The following is a 7,731-nucleotide window of genomic DNA, read 5'->3' as shown; positions in this document are numbered from 1 at the left end:
CGAGACCCTGAAGCAGGAAACAGCTGAGCAGCTTCCAGAAAGTGGCTGTCAGGAGGAGGAGGGCCTGGAAAAGCATAGTGGCTGCCACTGGAAGATCCTAAGCAGGAGAGGAAAGTGATGTGATTTAAGAGGACAGTGGCTGTTGTGTGGAGGACAGATTGGAGAGAAGCAAAAGGAAACGGGAAGACTTAATGGACAGAGGCTATTGTAGTCCTGAACTAAGACAAGACTGTTTTGGCCAGTGGAGATGGAGAAAAACAGTAAAAGACACCTGGGAGTAGCAGAAACAGTCATGTTCCAGATCATGCAGGCCCGTGTGCACGGCACCCTTGCCAAAGAGGGACAGCTCCCCCAGTGCAGGGACTCAGCTTCCTGTGTCCTGTCATGACGCGCTGCCTGACCCAGGGGTGCGGTAAGTCCTTGCTGATTGGATGTCTGAATGCAGCACTTGCAGGACTTCATCTGCTTCTCAGACTTTTTGCCTTTCCCCTCCCCTCTGCTTCCTTTTCCTGGTCATATGGTCAAGAATATGTTTCATTAGTTCTGTTTGCTTTCCATCTTACCTTTGTATTTTTACTTGTGTTTGCAAGCATACACCTTTTTCCTGATTTTTCCTGGCTAAGCAAATGTGCCTAGCCGTCATGCCAATGCCACACTACCACCGGAACACATCCCCTAGCACCTTCTGCCTGCCAACTTATTCCTCAACCAGCACACAAAGCAAGTTAATCCTAAAGAGTTCTAGTGGCATAGGTCAAGCCCGGCACTTCTGACACTCTTCTCTGTTGCTAAGTAAGGTACCAATGGGAAATCAGCTGCGTGTTAGCTGCCACTTTATGCACTGTTGAGTTCTCAAAGATGGTTATGTCACAGAACAAAGTACTGGCCTAAAATCCAGGTTCCTGTCTTGACTTCTCACTTTTTTTTTTTTTTTTTTTTTTTTGAGAGACAGAGTCTTGCTCTTGTCACCCCAGGCTCCAGGCTAGAGTGCAGTGGCACCAATCTTGGCTCACTGCAACTTCCGCCTCCCAGGTTCAAGCGATTCTCCCTGCCTCAGCCTCTCAAGTAGCTGGGATTATAGGCAGGCACCACCACGCCCAGCTAATTTTGCATTTTTTTAGTAGAGACAGGGTTTCTCCATGTTGGTCAGGCTGGTCTTGAACTCCCGACCTCAGGTGATCCGCCTGCCTTGGCCTCCCAAAGTGCTGGGATTACAGGCATGAGCCACCGTGCCCAGCTGACCTCCCACTTTCTATAGGAAGGATTCACTTCGCTTCCCTGAGCTTCAAGCTCCTTGTCAGTATATGTGAGGCCATGCAAGAGCACACTGCAGTGCTATGCACACCTAAGGGACTGATTAGTAGGTACCATTTCGTGGCAGCAAACAGAAGCCAAGGATGAGGGGGCTGTCTTACAAGTCAATTCAAAATTTGGGTAATAGTAAATGTCAAGTTTTTTGTTTTTTTGTTTTGAGGCAGAGTCGTCTTCGTCACCCAGGCTGGAGTGCAGTGGCACCATCTCGGCTCACTGCAACCTTGGCCTCCAGGGTTCTAGCGATCCTCCTGCCTCAGCCTTCCGATTGGCTGGGATTACAGACACCTGCCACCATGCCCGGCTAATTTTTTTATTTTTAGTAGAGACGGGGTTTCACCATGTTTGCCAGGCTGGTCTCAAACTCCTGACCTTAGGTGATCCACCCGCCTCGGCCTCCCAAAGTGCTGGGATTATAGGCGCAGGCCACTGCACCCAGCCAATTTTGTCAGTTCTTATGCTGCAGCAGTCAAATATGTGATGTGTATCCTCTTATTTTTAATAAATTCCAAAAAAACACTAATGGAAGTTTAATACTGTTTGTTGCTTATCCATCTCAGGTCTCAAGAGATGTCTTAACCATGCTGTGAAAAGTAAGAACTCTCTTTAAGAGGATGTTTCTTGGCTGGGTGCGGTGGCTCACGCCTGTAATCCCAGCACTTTGGTAGGCCAGGGCGGGTGGATCACCTAAGGTCAGGAGTTCGAGACCAGCCTGACCAACATGGTGAAACCCCATCTCTACTAAATACAAAAAAATTAGCTGGGCATGGTGGCTCATGCCTGTAATCCCAGCCACTTGGGAGGCTGAGGCAGGAGAATCACTTAAACCCGGGAGGCGGAGATTTGCCGTGAGCTGAGATTAAGCCATTGCACTCCAGCCTGGACAACAACAATGAAACTCTGTCTCAAAAAAAAAGAGGATGCTTCTTCACTATTAGGGGCCCTAAAAAAAAGGCCATAGAGTTTTGTCTTCCAGAGCAATTCACAGTTGACTAGAGAAAAGAAAGCCATATTCATATGTCTACTGGTTCAAGAATCAACATGTATTTTAAGCTAGTCTCTATTTTGGTTCTTAATTTCATCACATAATTAATAGTTTTAGGGTATACTGGAGCTTTTCTCTTAAAAATAAGTAAAGCTCCTAGCACAGTTATGTATTTCTTATATAGTTTTTTTTTTAACTTTTCATCTTGATGTAATTATACACTCAAAAGTTGCAAAATAGATCCCCTATGCCCATTACCCAGATTCCCCCAGTGATGACATAGAATTTATCAAAATCAGGAAACTGACATTCGCACAATACTCATATAGGATTTTATTTGGAAGTAGTTACTATCAAAATGAACTTAGGTGCTACTTTTTAAAATTAATTTAGAAATTAATTTTGGCCTTCTGGCATTTTGTAAAAAGCTAATAAAACTCTAAAAATATGTTGTCAGTCTGGGCACAGTGGCTCATGCCTGTAATCCCAGCACTTTGGGAGGCAGAGGAGGGCGGATCACCTGAGGTTGGGAATTTGAGACCAGCCTGGCCAACATGGAGAAACCCCATCTCTACTAAAAATACAAAATTAGCTGGGTGTGGTGGCATGAGCCTGTTAATCCCAGCTACTTGGGAGGCTGAGGCAGGAGAATCGCTTGAACCTGGGAGGGGGAGGTTGTGGTGAGCCAAGATTGCGCCATTGCATTCCAGCCTGGGCAACAAGAGCAAAACTCTGTCTCAAAAAATAATATATGTAATATATATTATTATATATTATTAATATATGTAATATATATTATTAATATATAATATATTGCATATTATATATTATTAATATATATTATTTTATATATTATTTATGTATATGTTGTCATGTAAATAATGCATTATGGCCATTGTCATTGAAAAGATGAAATTAAGGCATGTTAACTTTGATCTGCCATGGTTTCCTGCAAGGTTAATTTGCATTTGCTGTAATGAAAACACTCCTTTACACTTTAAGAATTCATGGCCGGGTGCGGTGGCTCATGTCTGTAATCCCAGCACTTTGGGAGGCTGAGGGGGGAGCAGATCACGGGGTCAGGAGTTCGAGACCAGCCTGGCCAGCATAGTGAAACCCCATCTCTACTAAAAATACAAAAATTAGCCGGGCATGGTGGCGTGTGCCTGTAGTCCCAGCTACTCGGGAGGCTGAGGCGGGAGAACTGCTTGAACCCAGGAGGTAGAGGTTGCAGTGAGCCGAGATCACACCACTGCACTCCAGCCTGGGCGACAGCCTGTCTCAAAAAAAAAAAAAAAAAAGCATGAATTGTTTTTCTCTTAAGGGCCTTGAATATCTACAGCCTTGAGGTTCCATATTTTCAAATTGGAAGTGCGTAACAAGCCAGGAGGCATAGTGTGAATTTCTAACTTAGTACTGGAGCTTCGAGGTATTCTTGTTCTTAGGAAAATAAGTTTTGTTCAAACTAAAATACAGTCAAGGACTTGTTTTCTTTAGACTAGATCAATTGACAAACAACCTAGCCCTTTTCCTCTTGGCATGTGAATCATACAACTTGTTAAAGAGGAGTATTGGGTTTTATTTGGAGAAAGGAGGAGAGGAGAGTAGAATTGGGTAGAAGGTTCAATTTGTCTGAACTTGGTTGGCCTCACCCTTCACTGCTTGTTAACTACATGAAATCATATGATTTAGCCATGTCTAATGTAATTTGATTGCTGGGAGGATGCAAATTTTCATGTTTGCTTTTCACCTGAATATCAAATTTCACTATGCTTTAACCTCAGCCACTAAGAAGCTATTACTAGAGCGTGTTTAAACAAGCTTACTTCTGCCGTCATGTTATCTGTCCAGAATTCAGAGTGGCAAACCATACTTGGTGTGTATGTTTTTCTGCACCTGAGGAAATCATTTACATTAAGGCAGCTCTGTGATAGTCAGTGTTCCTCAGCGTCCGCCCCACATGGCAGCAGGTGGGGTTTTGGTGTGGGGAGGGGGCTCGGGAATGGAAAGAAAGGACTCCTTTCCAGGTACTAGTTTGCAATTGTCTTAGAAAGAGAGCTGTGGGGGCTGGGCATGGTGGCTCATGCCTGTAATCCCTGCACTTTGGGAAGCCGAGGTGGGCAGATTACTTGAGGTCAGAAGTTCGAGACCAGCCTGACCAACATGGTGAAATCTCGTCTACTAAAAATAAAAAAATTAGCCGAGCATGGTATCGTATGCCTGTAATCCTAGCTACTCAGGAGGCTGAGGCAGGAGAATGGCTTGAACCTGGGAGGCGAAGTTTGCAGTGAGCGGAGATCGCACCACTGCATTCTAGCCTGGGCAACAGAGCAAGACTCCGTCTCAAAAAAAAAAGAGAAAGAAAGAAAGAAGGCCAGGCACGGTGGCTCACGCCTGTAATCCCAGCACTTTGGGAGGCTGAGGCGGGTGGATCACGAGGTCAGGAGTCTGAGACCAGCCTGGCCAAGATGGTGAAACCCCGTCTCTACTAAAAATACAAAAATTAGCCAGGCGCAGTGGTGGGCGCCTGTAATCCCACCTACTTGGAGGCTGAGGCAGTTGAACCCGTGAGGCGGAGTTCGCAGTGAAGCAAGATCGCACCACTGCACTCTAGCCTGGGCCACAGAGCAAGACTCCATCTCAAAAAAGAGAGAGAGAGAGAGAGGAGAAAGGAGAAAGAAGAAAAGAAAGAAAAGAGAAAGAAAAGAAAGAAATCTGTGATTTCAGGCTATCAGTTTAGCGTGCCTATCTTCGGCCCATCACCTCTCACCCTGGGAATCCTGAAACCTACCAGGAACCGCAAGCAAGTAAACCTGTAGCAAGCTCCCTAAAACAGCATCCAGGAAAACACATATATTTGTTCTTTTTTTCCCCGCTAAAAACATTGTCTCACTCAGGGACCAGTCCTGAGGAATGTACATGTTATCAGTTAACCTGACATTTTGCTCTGTTGTAGAAAGACAACGCCTTCATTCCTTGGACATAACTCTGGGTCCTCGTCAAATAAACACCCTAGTCATGCTTCATGCCTATTTCTTCATTTTACAGTCATGAGGGTTTAGCCCAGTGCCTTCCCCTGAGACTGCATGACTTTTGTACACTCCCCTCTTGTGTAAGTCAGAGTGAATCGTGTCTTTCTGGCCCGAGCCCCAAACCTTCCTTGGGCTGAGCCTCAGAGCTGCCTGGGGTGCAACATGCAGGAAGCTGTGTTTTGTGTTTTGAATTCCTGGCTGTCCTGATGTTCTTGGATGAACCGGTGTCCTTGTACACAGTGTCTCTACTTAGTGACTGATAAAAGTTCTTGGCTGGGCAGAAGCCAGTTGACAGTTCCTGCAGTTGGGTGAGTCACAGGAGCCTCCGCTCACCCGCTCCGAGCTGCAGAGGCAACTCCAGGCACCCACAGCGGCTCAGACGCGTGATAAGACTTGTCTGCGCACCACATCATTCCAGCCCAGGAGCCTCTAATTACACGTCTGGTGTTTGCAGGAGCCCAGGTGGCCTGCGCTTCCATGGGCCGAGAACTGTGAAGATAGCACGGGCTGGGTTCTCACTGCCAGCGCAGAGGCCAGGGTGGGGGAGGCACCTCAAAGCCCTAATGTGTCACCTCAATACCAATTATAATACCCGCATTCTAAAGAAAACAACAGTCCATTTAATCATGCGCTTCTTGTTTTCTAAAACACTGCCACAATTTTATCTTCCCATAGACATTTCAAGCCCTTTTTTGTTTGTTTGTTTTTACATCTCACCTTTCCATTCACCCTTCTTAGTACAGGCAGAACCCTACCTGGCACTGCGGGAGACTGAGTGTAGGAGAAAGCAGGATGACGATGGGCCTGAATGGTGGTGTGTTTTCCTCCACACAATGTGGCTTTGTCCTCAAGGTGTCTCACGTGATGGAATCTGGCTGATCTGACTTGCTTGCAGATGTCTGTAACAGCATCAGCAGCTTCCAATTGTCAGGAGCTCACTGCTTGCCAGGCATGCTGTCGGGCACGCTGAAATGTTGTGGGATGGCATTGGGATCAGCCCTAGAACCATGAGACCTACCTTCACAGAAAGGACACTCGTTCAGAGCAAAGCAAGGAAGTCACTGTCGCCGAGACCAAAACTGCTCCTGGCCCATGCCAGTTAGTGGCTGATGGACGAAGCTGCGCTGTGGGACAGTGAAAAGCACCGTTTGTTGATCCTGTCAGGAACATCATCTGTGTGGGAGGCTTCTGAGGACAGCAGCCAGAAATCTGTTTTGTTTTTGTTTTCACAGTTACATATTTTTTTTCTTCCATGCTTAGTTGATGCTGAATCAATTCGACTGTTCCTTTTGCAAGAGTCCACAAACTTTAACAATAATAGACAGTCATTTGTCATCTGGCAAGATGAGATTGAGAAGATTCTCACTGAGAAACTGATTTACCCAACTGAAATGTTCATTTAAATTTTTTTTCCGGCCAGGCGCGGTGGCTCACGCTTGTAATCCCAGCACTTTGGGAGGCCGAGGCGGGCGGATCACGAGGTCAGGAGATCGAGACCACGGTGAAACCCCGTCTCTACTAAAAATACAAAAAAAAATTAGCCAGGCATGGTGGCAGGCGCCTGTACTCCCAGCTACTCAGAGAGGCTGAGGCAGGAGAATGGCGTGAACCCGGGAGGCGGAGCTTGCAGTGAGCCGAGATTGTGCCACTGCACTCCAGCCTGGGCGACAGAGCGAGACTCCGTCTCAAAAAAAATAAAAAAATAATAAAAATAAATAATTTTTTTTTCCTCTAAAACCTGGAGTACTCATCTGTGGATGACTTCTACTCATGTGATTTTTTTTCTCAAATTGGATACTTAAATGATTCTATGTATTTAGTAATCACAAAAAGTCAGTTTTATGGATACAGTTTTCTCTGAACAGTTTTGGTATAGACAAAAAGAGGTGTTACCATCCACCGGGCGTGCATTATAATTCTGTCCTTGCCTAATCCCCACCCAAATGCCCATTTCCATCTACACAAACTCCTTCTTTCTGAATCATAAATGCCACACCCTCAGTTGCACATAAAACCTTGCCGTATTACGTATACATCAGTGTGTACGAAGACAAGTTGTGGCTTAGAAGCAGTCCATTTACAGTTTCTGGAACTGTTTATCATCTCACTTCTCCATAACTGATTCTAGGTCTGAAAGGTTTTCTTCTAAAATTTGATAGCGTGATTTTGAGGATATGTTTTCAACGCCTCTTCTGGTTACAGATCCTGACGTTGGCAGGTCTTTTTCCTGTAAGCATGAAGACCAACCAAGACAAGGTACACTGTGCTATTAATCAAAGTGGCACAGAACAACTATGCGACAGGTCATAGCCAGGAGTGTAATGGAACATGGATATGGAGGGCCATGAAGAGTCCCATAGCCCTCCTGCTACACATCTGAAAATCTCCTGAAATTCAGAATAA

This window comes from Nomascus leucogenys, chromosome 24 (genome assembly GCF_006542625.1).
Source record: "Nomascus leucogenys isolate Asia chromosome 24, Asia_NLE_v1, whole genome shotgun sequence".
NCBI classification, from domain to species: Eukaryota; Metazoa; Chordata; class Mammalia; order Primates; family Hylobatidae; genus Nomascus; species Nomascus leucogenys.
This window is presented reverse-complemented; position numbering follows the sequence as displayed.